This window comes from Mastomys coucha, unplaced genomic scaffold, assembly GCF_008632895.1.
Source record: "Mastomys coucha isolate ucsf_1 unplaced genomic scaffold, UCSF_Mcou_1 pScaffold6, whole genome shotgun sequence".
Classification (NCBI taxonomy): Eukaryota; Metazoa; Chordata; class Mammalia; order Rodentia; family Muridae; genus Mastomys; species Mastomys coucha.
Genome location: NW_022196912.1, coordinates 88,594,807 through 88,612,088, shown reverse-complemented (window position 1 = coordinate 88,612,088; position 17,282 = coordinate 88,594,807). Strand labels below are relative to the sequence as shown.

Here is a 17,282-nt window from a genome sequence, read left to right as displayed (position 1 = left end):
AAAAAAAAAAAGAAGAAGAAGAAGGAGGAGGAGGAGAAGAAGAAGGAGGAAGAGGAGGAGGAGGAGGAGGAGGAGGAAGAGGAGGAAGAGAAAGAAGAGGAGGAAGAGGAGGAGGAGGAGGAAGAGAAAGAAGAGGAGGAAGAGGAGGAGGAGGAGGAAGAAAAAGAAGAAAACAACAACATGGACTGAGCCAAAGCCAACAGGAGCCAGGTCGTGCTGAATGCTACAACAGCGGCTGGTCATATCCACTGGGTTAGGCAAGTGAGTACATCATTGCTGGGCCTGAGAAACGCAGACATGGCAAACACAGACCATGGCTGAAGAAGAGACAATGACCAATAGAGAGTGGTCTAGGAGAAAGTGGAGCAGATGGCAAAACAAGCAGCTGGCGACTGTGATTACACTTAAGGTTAAAAGGCACCAAACAGGCATTGGCGGCCATCCCACCCAACCATTCTTAAGCGTCTTAATAAAGCTGGATACAAAGTCATCTGTGAAGAGTCACTGAGGGAGAACCTCAGTGTGCAGAGAACAAAGAGAAGCAGAGAGCAGCAGCCTCCTGCCCAGCACAGCCTGATGCAGGTTAGGAGGAAGGAGTCTTGGCTTCAGCTGCCCAAGGATAGCAGGTGCGCGGGTATGTCACAGTGTCTGAGGTACTGAACACGTTCAAGGGCTCTCCATTTTACAGACTGCTCACCTCTGGCTGCCCACCGATACCTCGTCTCTACTCAGAGAAGGCTCCAGCCATAGAAACAAAGAATCCAGGAACACAGAACATCCTTTTCCCCTGGAGATCTTCCTAGACAGCCCTAACAAGGTGCTGTGCTAGCCCCGCAATACTCTGATGCTGCTGTGATCAACTGACCCTCAAAACACTCAAAACATGTCACTGGTGGGCTGGTAAGAAGGCTCAGAGAGTGAAGGCACATGCTTGTGTGTGTGTGTGTGTGTGTGTGTGTGTGTGTGTGTGTATGAAGTACGTAAGGATAAACCTACAAATGGCCTGCGAAAGCCTCTGTCTCTTGCCTTTCATACCGTACAGAAATTCAGCCCCGAAGACTCCTGGTTCCTAAAAGTGAGCCCAGCGCTCTGTGTCGGGGAAATGGCTATAATCACAAGCAATCTGGAACATAAAGCGACTCAAGGATAAAATGGGCACCAGTCCCTCCTCCTTGGAAGGTCAACAGGACATCCACACAGAGATCAGCTAAAGTGGAAATGCTTGACTCCAGACTCTGGTTCCTCCCAGCTCCCCACCTCACAAGACTGCAGCCCACAGAACAATGGAAACGTCAGGTCACACTCCTGTTCCATGCCCCCCAGCTGCCCTCCCGCTTCCTCTTTCACCCGGTTATGAGCTGTCATCTTTCCATGAAGGAATGCCAAGCGCTCAGGCCGTCTGACTGGCACTTCCTGCTCTTCAGGTTCTCTGCATGCTTCAAAAGGGTGGCTAGCTGAGGTGCTACCGGAAAGACCGCCCTCCCCACAGGCTTAGCTCCAGGTGTCCGCCCCTCGTGAGTCACCTGCCAGTTTCTAGCATATAGAACAAGATCTGCGATGTCAGGAGACTTCATCTAAGCATCACGGGCTGTGGACAGCCTCTCTCACAAGTGGCCCTTCGAAACTCAGACCGGGTGAGGCAAGTGTTTTGATGATGCTCACCTAGATTTCCGCTTAGCAAAAACGGGAAAGCAAACAAAAATTAAAATTATGATGTAGCAATACATTATAATAATGTTGGGCCTGAGCTGTCTGGTGGCAAGAAATGTATGTTGAAGCCACTCAGGAAACCGCTCGTAAGTCAGAGGTTTTCAGTCTTAATTACAAGCCCACAAAAATCTTCCCTGACGGTGTATATTTTTTTATGTTAAAAATAAAAAGATCAGTTTGGGTCAAATTATTTAAACACTTAACTGATGATCATCTTTTAAAAGGGAAAGTTCTCCATTTGATTTAGGAAACTCAGTACATCATATATAAGAAAATGGATCTTCAAAGTACCCTCCCTAGGTTTGAGCGTCTCTCCTCCTCAGGAGTCTACAGTGGACACAATTACAGGACATCGGGACATCAGTCTTTTCTTCTGAGTTAAGATTTTAAAGGGTCATGAAGCCCGGCATAAGTCTAGCAAGGAGAGTAGAAGAAATAGATTTGTCTAGTAAAAGAAAAAAAACAACAGACCCTAGATATTAAAAAGCAATAGCAGTGAGTGTTCACGGCACGTGGTGTGAACTGGCCACTTGCAGTAACTCGTAGATGGACTTAACACAGAAAAGCCACATCTCTGGCAGGAAAAGAATTAGCTTCAGGTAAACAGCTCTTCCTGCACATCATAAGGTGTGTACGGCAGGCTGGGATGGAGCTTTCTGGGACCTCACGGTAAAGAAGGAAATGGAATAGCTAGAAAAAGAAATTTCTGTTTACTATAAATCACGTATGCAAAATTGATATTGTCGATCCAGTCCACTGTTCGCCTCTTAACCTTCTCAGCTTCTCAAACCAGGAATCACATCCAAATGCTTGTTTATTTAATTCATGGCCTACTGTATGCTGTGCTTGATATGCTGGGCATTGAAGGGAGAACAAGTCAGACGCATGCCTCCTCTCAGCATTGAGAGTCTAATGAGGAAGGCAGAGCCAGGGCAGGGGATCCCAGAGTACTGTGAAAAAAAAAAATACTGTAATGCTTTGAAGGTCATGGGGGCTCCACTGATAAAGAAGTTAGGGGGGGAATCAGGTAACGAGCAGAAAGGAGGGGATCCCAGGACACACATACAGCTCGTGCATGGGGTCCTAAAGTCCATCTCTGTATCTCCAGAACCCAGCCCAAGGCAAATGCTCAATTAAGGCTCGTGGAAGAAGTGTGGACATTCTTAATGGAGTCAGAGAAGTCTTTCTTAAGAAAACCACCCTAGCTGCAGAAACCAAGAACAGAAAAGGGAGAATTACAGGTTCGGGGAGGTGTGATTTGTAACACAGAGAAAGAATTAGAAGCAGCAGCAAAAACACAGCAAGTTACACAAAATGCTGTGTGAAATACATGAAGCTACGGTGAAAAATGGCAGCATTAGTAATGTAGCTAAGGAAACAGGTGGATTATATGAGAAGTATGGGAAAGCGTAAAAGCGAGCATGCTTCATATCTCTAAGTACCAACTTATAAAATTACACAACCAACCAGCTCATTTATAGCACAGACATAAAATGTCCAGAGCCTCCCATGGTAAAGGTGACCATCCATGCAAATTCAAAGCCCACCCAGCCCACCGTCACTCACTGCAGACTCCTTTAGAAGTATAACACTGGGGCTGGAGAGATGGCTCAACAACCAAAAGTCCTTGTTGCCCTTGTAGAAAACCTGAGGTTGGTCTTCTGCAACCACCTTTAACCCTAGCCCCCCCCGAGGATCTGCAGCCTTCTTCTGCCCTCCACAGACAGCGGGCACACAGAGTACAGATACATACAAGCAGGCAAACACACGTACACATGAAATAAATACACCTTTAGAATCATTTCCAAAAATAAGTGCAACATTATTTCAATGACATCTTACAGTTACTAATCTGACAGCTGTTATGAGGTGATCCTGAATGGACGAGGTGATCCTAAGAACAAGCACAGAGAGGCTTCTAACAGCAGGTATCCTGAACCACAGCAGGCTAGGCTAACCGTCAGCAAAGAGTGTCAAGAAGGGGATGGTGCACACATCTGAGAGTTTCTTCAGCCACGGCCTTTCTAATTTACAGTTAGACCTTTCCCCCTAATACACTCAAGAAATATAAAACCCAATAAAATATAATTGTATTACAAAATTCTAAATGTTGAGAAAATAGTCTTGACATCCTAAAATAAACACCACCGGTTGTTAAATATAATTCTGCATAGTCTTTTTTGTTTTTTGGTTGGTTGGTTGGTTTTTTGGTTGGTTGGTTGGTTTGGTTGGTTGGTTGGTTGGTTGGTTGGTTGGTTGGTTGGTTGGTTGGGTTGGTTGGTTTTTTGTTTGTTTGTTTGTTTTATTGGTTGGTTGGTAGGTTTTTTTGGTTGGTTGGTTGGTTGGTTGGTTGGTTGGTTGGTTGGTTGGGTTGGTTGATTGGTTGGCTTTTTGTTTGTTTGTTTGTTTTATTGGTTGGTTGGTAGGTTTTTTTGGTTGGTTGGTTGGTTGGTTGGGTTGGTTTGCTTTGTTTCTGGCAACGTCTTACTCTGTAGCCCTGGTCGGTCTGGAACTCTCTATGATAGAGCAGCCTGGCCTTGAATTTGTAACAATGCTCTTGCTTTTGCTTCCTGGGTGCTGGGATAGCAACAGGTTCTACTTCACCTGTTTAAAAGGTCTCTGCTTATTTAGTCTGTCTGTATCATACTGGAGAGTGAAGCACTTACTCGGGCCATACGCCAGGTAGGTAACCAGATGGGCTGTGTCTCATCCCTCTCAATACATTTTATATGCCTATCTTAATCATTTTTTGTTATTATGAAATTGCAGATTCTTACTGGAAAAAATATGGAAAAATCAACATCCCCATAATCCCATTCCACTTCTACAACTGGTTCCCAGTGGTTAAGGGGATCCATCTTCCCATCTTCCCATCTTCCCAGGGCTACAAAGGACCACACTGTCTTACCCACAGTGGTGATGTTCAATCAGCTCTAAAACCAAAACAGAATTTATAGAGTATTGGCCAAAATGTGCCCCAAAGTGACAACTCATCCCAGTTAAGAATGACATTTGTCTGTCACTGAAAAAATGTGAATGTCTTCAATTATAGCTGCCACCCCACTCTCCACTAGAGATGTTGTTATTAGTAGTCAATGTAATTAATACCTGGCCAGATGCAAGCCTAAGGCAGCTCTAGCACTCAGACACATGGCTGACCCCAACAGTTTCAAATTTAAAAAAGCTTGGATTTGTACTAATGTTTCTCTTATTTTCATTTTTTATTTTAGAGGCGGGTCAAAGCTTGCTTACTTCTCTTGAAATGCATTGTTTTTTAATGTATCAAGGGCATCTTTCCACATCAATTCACTATCTTAACAGCCACGTGGGTGTAAGGGAACAAAAACAAAACAAAACAAAACAAAAGCAGAAGAATAAGAAGCCTGATCTTAAGATGGAGATAAATGGAGTACACAATTTAAAAGATTAGAAGGAGCAGATACCACAGACCTCAGAGGTAGGAGATAATGGCCTGCTTCATCCCGTGGGGGACAGATATAGCGACTCCCAGAGATCCCAGAGCCTCTTGGCAGCTGACCTAAGACTGCAGGAGCCCCTCTCCCAACTCCTGCCTCCACTCTGCCGCTGCTCTCAGACACAGTGGTCTGACTGCAGGGGCTACCAAGAATGACTGTGAAAGATGCCACAGCAGCTTTCTCTGTGAGGCAGCCATGACTTACTGGCCAACTGACCTGGGGAGCAACAGTCTCCCAGACTTTCACAGCTACACTGAAAGTAGAAGGAGAGGCCATCACCAATTATCTCAACTTGTGTTTAGGGTACCAAAGAGCTGCCCTTACAAGAGTGAACACTGCCATTATCCCGCTGCCTGGCAAACAACCAATGCCCAAGAGCGTCCCCCAGGATCTCCCTACCCCTCGCTACCTCCACGCTCAGTAAGTTCACCCAAGTATGTCCTTCCAGCGATCCAATGTGCTTTCACTAGTGTACACTAAATCCCCTGTACATAAAAGCCCCACAATTCAGAACATGGAAAATCAAAGGGGACTCAGTGATGAGAGTCTCTGTGCCTGTCCCTGCCCTGCCCAGGGCGGTACTCTCTTCCCCAAGGTTTTCTTGCTCAGAGAGAGAGAAAGAGAGATAGGCAGACAAAGCAACTCTACAGGACCTTGGCCCAAATTGCCATCCAGTAAAAGAAAGACTTATAAACATGGTCCTCCAGAATCCAGCATTTCCTGTTCCCTCTCCAAGAGAGAGGGAGAAAAATCTGAGTGGTGCACCTCTGTCTCCGCGTAGCTCAGTTAGTTATGGGGGACAAAGGGGATATCATCATTTAATCAAGAATCATTTCCTGACAGCTCTGCCCTTTCCTAAACAAGCATGACGTAATGTGTGCAAAGTAGCCAAAGGGGCAGAAACCATACCTTAGGACCCTACCACGGCAAACAAAGTAGTGCAAGCTGCAGGAGGAAGAAGTGGTTCATTTCCTCGTCTCGCGCCACGTGAGAGAGAACTGGCTGGCACAAAGAGGGCCAAAAACAACCTATAGCCCTCACAGAAACTGTCGCCAGGCTCAGATCCCAAAGGCCAGATTCCGTGCACTATGTGACCCCAAACCATGCCATTATTAGAGATCGGTAACACGTGTCTGGGATGACTGGGCACTGAAATAAGAGAAGGCATTTTAAAGAGCTGATGCAGCCCTTCTGATGTCCACACGCCCCTATCTTGTCCCATGAGCAGAAACTGGAAAGCCTCCTTCTCGTCACTTTCTGAGGCCGGCACCCTGAGCTCACAGGTATAGACAGATATGGTGGCATCACCTGCTGTATTCGTAGCCACAAAAGAGAGGACATTTGTTTACTAGGCTGCTAGTGAGCCAGTCAGGGGAGTGGAATCCAGTTGCAGAAATGGTTTTTCCGGGTAATGAGATGCTCTGGGTGCCTTGAGGGAGCATGGAACAGGCACACCAGTGGACCTCTACAAGGCAATTGGGGCTCATCTTGACAAACTCCTACACACCTAAGGACCTGTCAGTTCCCGCCTCTGCATTTTTGTGTGGTGTGTGTACAGAAAGACAGAGAGGCAAGACAGGCAGACACATATGCTGGTGCTCTTCCAGATGAGTGACAGCGAGCTGGTGGCCTTTAGACAGGTTAGCATCTCACCCTGAGCCCTGGAGAAGCTGGAGGAGAAGAGGGAGGGAGATGAAGAATGCGAGAATGGGAAAGAACACCACAGATGAGAGTAGATCTGAAAGTAACAAGCCAGCATGCATGAGCATCACACAAGCACTGCCCACTGCTCAGCCTATGCCTCCACAGTACCTGGTGCAAACATTTTGGGCACATGTCAGACACCCTATTGTGCACTCTAAAAAAGCTACATTCTGAGTCTATACATCCTCATTTGTAAAACAGAGATAATAGTATCCACCTAATAATAGTATCTACCATAACAGGACTACTGGGTGATAAAGATAACAAATGTTAAAGATGGGCACACAGTAGGTGCCCAACGAGTATGGCAAGTAGCATAGGACAGTGGAAAGGCCTACCGAATCTGGAATCTGAAATCATTCACCAGGTCCCAGCTACGTTCTTACGTTACCAGTTACCTGCCCAAGATCATGTATCTCCAAGCACAGTCAGTGATGAACTTAGAGAAACACTAGGGGGGCTCAAAGCCGAAAACACACAGAAAACAAAATAAACATTCAAACGCTATAAAAGGCCAAGCAAACAAACTATTTCTTAGGGAACTCCAGTAGACACTATAAAGAGCACAAACTGATCTCACACCTCTCAGGAAGATGGCATTTAAAATGGGTCCCAGCTTCAGAAGGAAACACTTGTCAGTCAGCAACAGATACAAGAAATACTGACTATCTGCTGTGGGCCAATCGCTGTGCTGGAAGCACAGGTGCGAAAGCCACTGAGGGACTGCACCCTGACAAAGCTGATGGCCATAGGATGGGATGAGTTACTAGTTGGGAGGATGGGTAAGCACGAAGAAGGAAAGGTCAGAAGTTGCATGCCAGAGCTAGTGCCCAGCCCATCACCTCATGGCCAACTACAATTAAAAAGCTGCCAATAAAACTTCTGCGTTTTTTATGAGGTCCATAAAGAACTGAAGAAGCTTCCCTCCATCTTAATCCGGTGTTCTGCATCCACACCCGCCGGAGCATCAGAGACAGAGGCACTATCTCTGTCCCCTCCATCAGTGACAAGATGCTGTCAGGCCACCTCCCTCTCTGGACTCTGCATGTGGCTGAGATGCCCTGTTTCTTGACCATTCAACCCTTTCTGGTCATTCAGAATATTCTTCCCAGCAACAGACCCCAAGAGAATGTAAACCTGGACCATATAGGCAGTCAGATGCCTCACCCTGGCTGTGACACATGGGGAGATCTGCCTTCCCCTGAGGACACAGCCTTGTAGGAAGCTCTTAGAAGGGATGGTGCTGACAGAGCCAGAGGGCTGCCAATCGAATGAACTGCAGTGGGACCTTCTCTGAGGGAGGAACAGGAAGGGCCTGGGCATTCCCCTGCGGGCTCCTTAGCTCTCTTGGCCTTAGATGAATCAACTTGAGAAACAAGCGGAACACCCTCCTCCAAGGGCATATTAACTTCCTCCCCTCGTCCCACTGCCTCAGCCACGCTCATTAAAGAGGTCATTCACCTGTTCCTTGGAAACTTGGGTCCTCTCTTCCTTTCTATCCCAGCAAAGGTACCTGGCTCCTCCCTCCATGACTGAATGAGCAAGACTAGAGGCACAAAGCGCTTTTAATGTCCGACTCCTCAGATGTGCTAGTCTGTGCTGCTGGAGAGGTCATGAGTGGCATTGCTAGGCTTCTGGTATATAAATCAGAGAGTGGCAAGGAGGCCTGGATATAATGACAGGTACCCACATCAGATATCTTCTTTCTCATCTCCTGCTTGGCACTTAACCACTACTTCCAGGTCACTGAGCCTAAGCCAGAGAACAGCACTCCACAAAAACGAGGTTTGAGGATAAACCATAGATGCTCCAATGGCATCGGCCCCGGAAATAGCACAGGAAGCTGTCATAAGAGCCACCGGGGGATTCCAGGACAACCCCAGGAGCCACAGAAGCACACACTGGCCATGGCATCCTCCAAAGCCCTGAAGAGAATCATAAAATCATCACCACGCAGAGACTGTTTAGAACCACAGCAGCTCATCCCCTGCCCCACAGAAAGCAATGGAATAAAAATAAAACACATTTTGTAATCACACCAGGATTTATTTCCCCTTTCAGTCTGGCACAGAGGCAACGAGATGACATTTTCATCCAAACTGCCAAACCAAAATCCCTCCCCCACGTTCAGGATGTCCACCCTCAGTTCCTCTTCCCATCAGCCCCACCCACACCCCCACACCCCCAGCCCTCCGTCCTCAGGTCCTCACTGTCCATCCTCAGAAAGATACAAGCAATCATCTGTGAACAGGTTTCAAAGAAAGAAGCAGTCCCAGAAAAGAGGCGGCTAAATTCCCAAGCCAATCCCAGACAATGCTGAAAATGACTTGTGGATAGGTGGCATCTACACCTCCAGCTAAGGTTCGGAAGGGAAGGTGACCGATGAAAAGAAGTCATTTAAACATCCACCTTCATAGCAGTTGGTCAGGGGACACCCAGGGCTGCGGGAAGGCTTTAAATCAAGCCCATGCTAACAGAACGGATTCATGAGCCACAGACAGACAGTTGTAGAGTGTCTGCTTCTCACCGCTGTTGTTGAGAAAGCCTTCCTTCTGCACGTGTTCAGCATGAAGCTCTGGAATATACACAGATGTAAATCTCTGGGCCACCAAAATGGGCATGCATTTGCTTCTGCTATAAGACAAGCTCCCTTGCATTTTCTCATGTCTATGGCTAGCATAACACCGGATAGGTACCTGCTCCAGCTAAGTGATAAATCTAGACTGGGCTATAGCAGGGCAGAGCTGAGGCATGGGTTTAGCATGAGTAAAGCCTGAGTTTTGGTCTCTAGCACCAAACAACAGCAGAAGTGATGAACCTCTTGGCATTGTGACAGTTCATTTTGAAATATTTCCAAAGAGGATAAAACAGCTCAGTACTGCAGGTGGGGAAATTCCACCTCAAGTCACTGTTGGTGCCGCTTCCTCCACACTCCACACAACTGCCCGTGCCAATAGTCAATCACGCCTACTTCTTCACTGTTTGATTGAAAAGAATGAAATCAAGCCAGAAGTGGTAATGCATACCTGTAATCCCAACACTCGAGAAGCTAAGACACGAGTGCTCTGAAGCTACTCAGGGCTACCAGTGAGCTCAAGGCCAGCCTACACTACACAGCAATACTTTGTCTCAAAAAAACAAAAACAAACAAACAAACAAACAAACAAAAACCCATAAATTAAAAATAGAAATATTGCTCAGGGTGGATATGCATATCTTTAATTCCAGCACTGAGGAGACAGAAGCAGACAGATGGCTATGAGTTCAAGGCCAGCCTGATCTATATATCTCATTCCAGGCCAGTCAGGGTTTTATAATGAGAATCTGTCTCAAAATGAAAGAAAAAAAACAAAACAAAACAAAACAAAACAGAAAAGGTAAGAGAAAAAGAAAAAGAACAGAATAAAAGGTGGGTAGGTACAGTGTGGCTGCTGGCACAATGATAAGTGGGGGTAAATCCCAAGTCAATTTAATTTGTGTTATACCCTCATTTACTGTTTTGAAGTGTTAAGAAAGCCTGGGTACCACTGTGCCAAGCGTTTCTTGAACAAAGCAGGCACTTCAATCCCTATCATCATTGTAGAGGCATACATAGAGCATATACAGAACATATACAGAGCATATACGATGCCCTTCCTATCCAGGGAGCCGTCCTACAAACTAACCCTGGGGTGTACCCTTAAAAGGCAAATATTCAGGCATCCTGCCTCAAAGTTATTCATCTTGCCCTGGAGCTACCTACACCTGGGGCAGGTAGAGCCAGCTCTGTCCTGGAGCAGGAATCTTTTCATTTGTTTGTGTGGAGAGAGAAATGAGAGAGAGGGACGGAAAGCTCACACGCACTGTAACCTGGAGCCCACTTGGTTCCGTTAGACTAGTTAGTGAGTGAGCCTTCGGAATCTACTTGTCTCTATCCCTGACTCAGGATTATAGCCAGACACCAGCATACTTGGTTTTTATGAGAGTACTGGGAACTCAAAACTTGGTTCTTCAAGCTCTCAAGCAAGCATTTTATCCACTGAACCATCTCTCCAGTCCTTGGGGCAAGAATCCTACCCTCCCTGGGCCTCAGCTACCCTGTGAAGAGGGGGATTATAATATGATCTATAGGTCTCCAAGGAACCATGGGGATCAGCTGAGTTAATGCATGTGAAGCACTTAGCCTGACACCTAATTAATCTTCCCTAAGAAGCTCCCTCCATGGCCTCCCACCCTTCCCCCTCCATTCATCTCTTCCCTCCTCCCTCCTGACACTGCAGGCCTCCAAGGCAGAGGCAACCACACTCCCGGATGCTACTGCTCTTCAATATGCACAGTTTGCAGTGATTTCTCCACCGTGGTCCATTAATCTGTGGCTTGTCCTTACCCAAGTACTGAAAGGTGTGCTCTCTGCACTGAGAAGGGCTACAATGATACATTTCTCTCATCTCAGTCTAAGTGCACATAGCCCAGACAAACCAAGAACAATATGGCTGTGGAGATGACTATAAGCGACTTAGGAAAAAGTCACAGAGACACCTCCTCCACCCCGAGACTGTCACTAAACAAACACCCTGGAAGGATGTTTGAAGGGAAGCCATTTCTGTGTGAATAACGCAGCGCATGCTACCCTAGAAATAGTGGTCAGAGGGAAATGATTAGTTAGGAAACAGAATAGAAACGGGAACTGAGGGCACATGAGCGCAGGGCCTTCTGTTGTGACAGAAATAGAAAGAAGCCCTCTTAGCAAGCTTCATAAGGCCCCTGAAGTTGGAAACTGAGAAACCAGCCTGTGGGGCTGGACACACTGGAGTCTAGCCTCGGCCACTCCCCCATGAGCTCAGAGCTATCACTATATTTAAAACAACAACAACTTAGTCCTGAATGACCACCAAGGTGCTTTCCTTCAGCTTGTAGAGCTAGCAATCTGGGCTTAGGGAAAATAGGCAATCACACAGGCAGGCCTAGGGAGAAAGAAGATTCAACCCAGCGAAAGCCAGCAAATCAGGTCAGGGGTCGTAGCCTGTGACCATCCTAGCCACCTCATTCACAAACAAACCTGTGCTATGCAGACCCACCAGCTACCCCAGCTGTACCTACAGCTGTCACACGGTCCCACAGCAGGCTCCGTGGCCTGAAAGGAACAGGTCTGCTCAGAGACCTAGCACTCACTCCGTAACACCCACTTGCTTTTTTGTCTCTTAAATTATCATAATCATTAAGCATTTGAACAAATGAAGGGGGAGGAAGAGAGGGTGAGATAGAGGAGGGAGATTAATTTGTCACTAAAATCTATTTTCAATATGTCACACCAGTGGTTAGGGTCATTTCATAGGAACACATGGTGCCCTGTGAACCTCAAGCCTGTCTTTTAGAGCAATATAGCTGAAAAATATCAGGTATCATCTAGCTCACACCTCATCCTGTTTCCCATAGGCTTGGCCACACTATTTCTGTATCTTGCTACATATCCAGCCTCAAACACAGCCTCTATGGCACTGGCTGTAGATGTCATTAGATCTCTTAGCACCAAGGGAACTTAAGATCAGCCAGCTCACTGCCCGTGTGAAAGCAAGATGCTGCTCTTCTGTCTTGAGCACCCAGGTTACCACCCGTCAATTACAGGTTCCACGGTATTGGGGTGGTACGATTTTGGGATGGGGGGTGGGGCTTGCTAGAAAACACCCCTGTCAACATCCAACAGAGCATGCACCACAGCATGCAGAACCTGTTTAGTATAATATCAAGGTTCTGGGAGCACAGGGCACACACTTAACAACTGCCCATCAAGGTTCCAGACTTCAGAAAAAGTCAACTGCCTCTACTACACTTTCACACACAAAATACGCACCTAGAAAGCACTTGTTCTGACTATCCCAGATGAGTTTCTTGGTGATAAAGACAATTCTGCCCATTCCAGCTTGACCAAGTTATAGACAAAACTTTTAAAGCGTCTCTGTACTCATATTTATTTTTCACACAAAATTTTACATTTTTGCAGTGTGTCATGAGATGTTATATAACAAGACACTACTCAAATTATCAGCTAGTGACAAAAAGCTAGATTTTTACTTCTCACAGTAAGTTCGATGTAAGAAAAGGGTAGGAAGAGACCTGTGGTCCACCCTGCATTCTTTACTCTGCCTGCTATCTTAGCCCAAGAACAAAGGAAACTCTTCTCCTAACAGTCTAATCCCTTCATTGTTTGAGAGGATCAACTGGTTAAGTTTCCTCTGTCCAGTCCCATGTCATATTTGTTGGTCACTGTCCTAGTTTGGTTCTTCCTGCTGTGATAAACACTGTGACAAAAGCAACCTAGGGAGGAACCACCAGTTTATTTCATCTAATGCTTCCCTGTCAGTCACCAGTTTATTTCATCTAATGCTTCCCTGTCAGTCAGTCACTGAGGGAAGTCAGTGCAGGAACTAAGTAAGGCAGGAGCCTAGAGGCGGAACTGGAGGCAGAAGCTGCCGGGGAACACTTCCCGGCTTGCTTGTTCAACTTTTTTTTTTTTTTTAATACAACCCAGGACTACCTATCCATTTCATTCACAAACAAACCTATACTATACAGACCCACCAGCTGTCCCAACTGTATCTACAGCTGTCAGATGGTCCCACAGCAGGCTCCATGGCCTCAAAGGAACAGGTCTGCTCTCTAGTAGCCTGGACCCTCCCACAGCAATCATTAATCAAGAAAATGTCCCCACAGATTTGTCCACAGACAATCTGATAGAGGCATTTTAAACGGAGGTTCCCTCCTTTCCAGATGTACCTGTGTCAAGCTTACAAAACCAACACGGTCCCCATTACTCCACAGGCTTAACCGTAGAAAGATCTGCTCTCTTGTTTGGGTTGCATTTGTTTGAGACTCGTTCATTTCTTAATTGAAGTTGCATTAAGCCCCTTCTCCTGGCAGGACTCTAGGCTCCAAGCCAGACCTTTGATTAATCAACCCCCAAACCAGGTCCTTTTGGCAAGCGCTTCACCTCACTTACTGGTAAATAGGAAATCCAGGCATAGGGCCTCAGACCCGCAATCCCATCAGTTGGGAGGCTGAAACAGGATGATTACAAGTTGTAGGCCAGTCGGCACATGAGAGAACCTACCAAAAAAATAACAGCCACCCCCACAACAAAGGGTTGACTAGAATCCAGGCCACCTTGTAAGCAGAAGGAGAATGTGAATACAGTAAGTGCATATAAAGAGGATCAGAGAAAAAAAAAAAACCTCACTGGAAACAGAGACCCAAAGAAACAGGGACAAAAATAATTTTCTCCATAGCTAACAACCCCTGGCTGAGTTGAGGCTGATACCACACGGTCCTCAGGCTTCAGGGCCTTATGTGCCATTTACATTCACTGAGCTGGGAACACGAAGCCGTCTTTCCAGATGCCATCCTTCAACGAACCAGTAAAGATTGCTCATTATCAGTTCTCGTGTAAGCCCTGGGGTTCAAGACACCACAGTGGTCCCAGAAGCCACTGGAAAATTCACACCGAGAGATGGAAAGATCTGTTGCATTTTCGATGGGGACGGTGACACCTCCGCCCTGTGGGTTCTGTGTGTGCAGCCACCACAGTGACACAGACAAAGGGCAGAGTTCCTGTGGAAACACTTACGGTGCGATGCTTCTGATCAGGTTGGGTCTTTGAAAAAAGGCACAAAGGCTTCGTTCACCCCAACAATAGGGAGTAATAAAGCCCAGTGGAAAGACGGTCTGGAGCCAGTAAGTCAGATTCCAACTAAGTCAAACATTGACTTAGGCAGAGATGAAAAAAAAATCTCATTAACTGAGAGATAAAGCCTGAAAATAAGTGGGACGCATTCTGGCATCTTCAGACTCTAGAGAGGTGCTTACTGATTAACTCATCATCAAGGGTACCTCTCCCAGCCTTATCTAATGCCAGAAAATGACAAGCCACAACCATCAGCATCCTTATGAATAAGGAGAATACCATTACATGGTTTTTAAAATGTGATCCACCATCATCGCTCCATGTACACTGAATTAGTAGCTTAAATGAAGGAAGAGGGAAGGCTCGGTGCAGAGCAAGCACAGAGGGGATCCCACAAAGCAGCAGGAAAGAAGGTAGCCCACCCCGAGACTGCTAGCAACTGAAATCAGGGCCACAGCCAAAGGCAGTCAGGTCTGAGAAGGTGCCTTTGCGGACTCCAACCTTCTTGGAACACTAGAAGAGAACCTGAGAGCTGGGGAAGAAATGCATTTTCCCCTAGGTCAACTCTGGCTCTAGTCTAGGACCTTCCTGAGGAGAGCTCACTGGTAGGTAAGGAGCTTGAACTTGGGGAAAACTGAAGTGTCTACCAGTTCCCTGGAGTGGCTTCTTCCTTTTGACATGTTCTCCACTGATGACACACAGGTCTTCAAAACTATGTCGGAGGGCTACTGGTCACACTCCTCAGTGGGTAAAGATACCTGCCACCAGGCCTAACAACCTGGATTTGATCCCTGAGACCCATAGGATGGAAAGAGAAAATGTATTCCCACAAGTTGTCATCTGACACGTGCATGGGCCATGACACAGAGGTATCTACATGTGAATAACACACGCACACAGAAAATAAATACATGAATGTAAGTTTTAAAATTTTTAAACAGTGACAACAGAAAGACATACTGATGAAAGGGATCATGTGATATCTTGATAGAAATGACTTGCCAAGATCATTATTCTTTTCTAATTTAAAACAAAATCACGAGTCACAATGAGTGATTTACGATTGTGCTCCCAGCACATGGGAGGCTAAGACAGGTCACTGGATATACAAGTGAGCTAATCTGGAAGTTACACAGTATTGGGACAGCCAATGCTATAGAGCTGAGCCCTGCCTAGAAGAATACCCTAGTACTATAAAAAATTAATGAAAGTAAAAATTTTATATGCATAAGTCCTACAGAGGCCAAATTATAACAAATGGAGTCAAAATGACCTCTGAAAAACTCAGTTCTGAGAGGAAATGCAAAACAGAGGACTGAGGCAGCAGCTTCAGGATATCTCCTGGGAAAGGAGTAGCTCAGGGACAATGAGTTTAAATGGCAGCCATCCCTTCATAGCTGCATCTCCGTGGACTCTGTGCTTCTCACTGGTGCCTGTTCTCATGAGGCCTCTTAATACATTCTGGCCATCTGATGCATCGGACAGTGTTTAACCTCTCAACTTCTCCTACTTTGAAATCTACATCCTATCACCCAAACTCAGTTATTAACTTTTTATTGGAGTCTGGGAAAAACATTTCTTGCACCACTTCACTTATTTACACAGCCAAGGGAACAAAATCCATTCTGGAATCATTCTCCATGAACTATTCCTGGGACTTCTCCAGACCTCATACATGCCCAGCCCCCAAAATGTACTGCTATCTCCATCAGAAAGATGCATCTCTAAAGGAAACCTTTCGGCTCACAGGGCAGAATCGATGGTGCTTAAGTCCCCATTCTGACTCAAGAACTGAGAGCAGTGAAGAATTTCTTCCTTCTACAACTCCTTGCAAAAACCTTACCCCATAAGGGCAGGCACTTCACCAGACGCAGACATGAGCCTGAGGGTCCCAGTGTTCGAACAGAGAACACGGCTTGGGGCTGAAAATAGCAAGGTCATCACCAAAGCCAGGGCAAAGAGCCACACATTCTCATTCACTCGAGACATCTGTCCCAGCAGTGCCACAGCAAATCAATATATCCACAATCCAGGTACAGGGCGTGCATGATAAAGAGGCGAAGAAGCCCAGCAGGGACTCAAACAACACAAGCTCTACTCACCAAGACTTCTGAGCAATTCCAACCTAGGACAAACCTTACTGGGTAGTACTGGGGAGCAAATGGTCTTTTGTTCTGAAATTTTAAAGGAGGACAGCTCAGAAAATGTGAATGTAAAGCCAACTGAAGCCCTGAAGTCCCAACCAAAACAAGTGTCTGGACAACAGACAAAAGTACAGATAATCCTATTTGGAATGAGGGCTAAAAGCATTTCCAATTTTCTGAGAGCCAATCAGAACTCTTGGTGCCCTTGATTTCATCCATAAACCCACATGCAAATGGTCCACTTTTTAAATTGGAGTTTCCCTCCTTGAAAGCGTGGCTGAACAATGCAACCCAATAAATATCAATTCAACTTCAGACCTGAATCAACAGAAACATCTTTTATTGTCTCTTGGAAGGGGCTGTTTATCATCACCCCCTTAACTGCAACAATAAAATATTTACGTCAGCTTTTCAAAGGACTCTTTCAGTCTTCTGCAGCTATAGAACATTACGACTTTATTTCTTCCTGGTTTGTTGATTTGCACTAACTGAGCCTTCAATAAACCCACTACCAAATAATTAAACCAAAAGATCCCACTGACAACTTTCCATCAACTAACTTCAGCTGGCTTTGTAGCTATGTATACAATG

General features: G+C 45.9%; 1 protein-coding gene across 1 annotated transcript in view; it reads right to left on the bottom strand.

Annotated features, from left to right (window-relative positions):
- Positions 1–17,282, bottom strand: part of Prkch (protein kinase C eta) — a 203,096-nt gene that overhangs the window by 170,270 nt on the left and 15,544 nt on the right. The gene's annotated exons all lie outside the window — the stretch shown is intronic.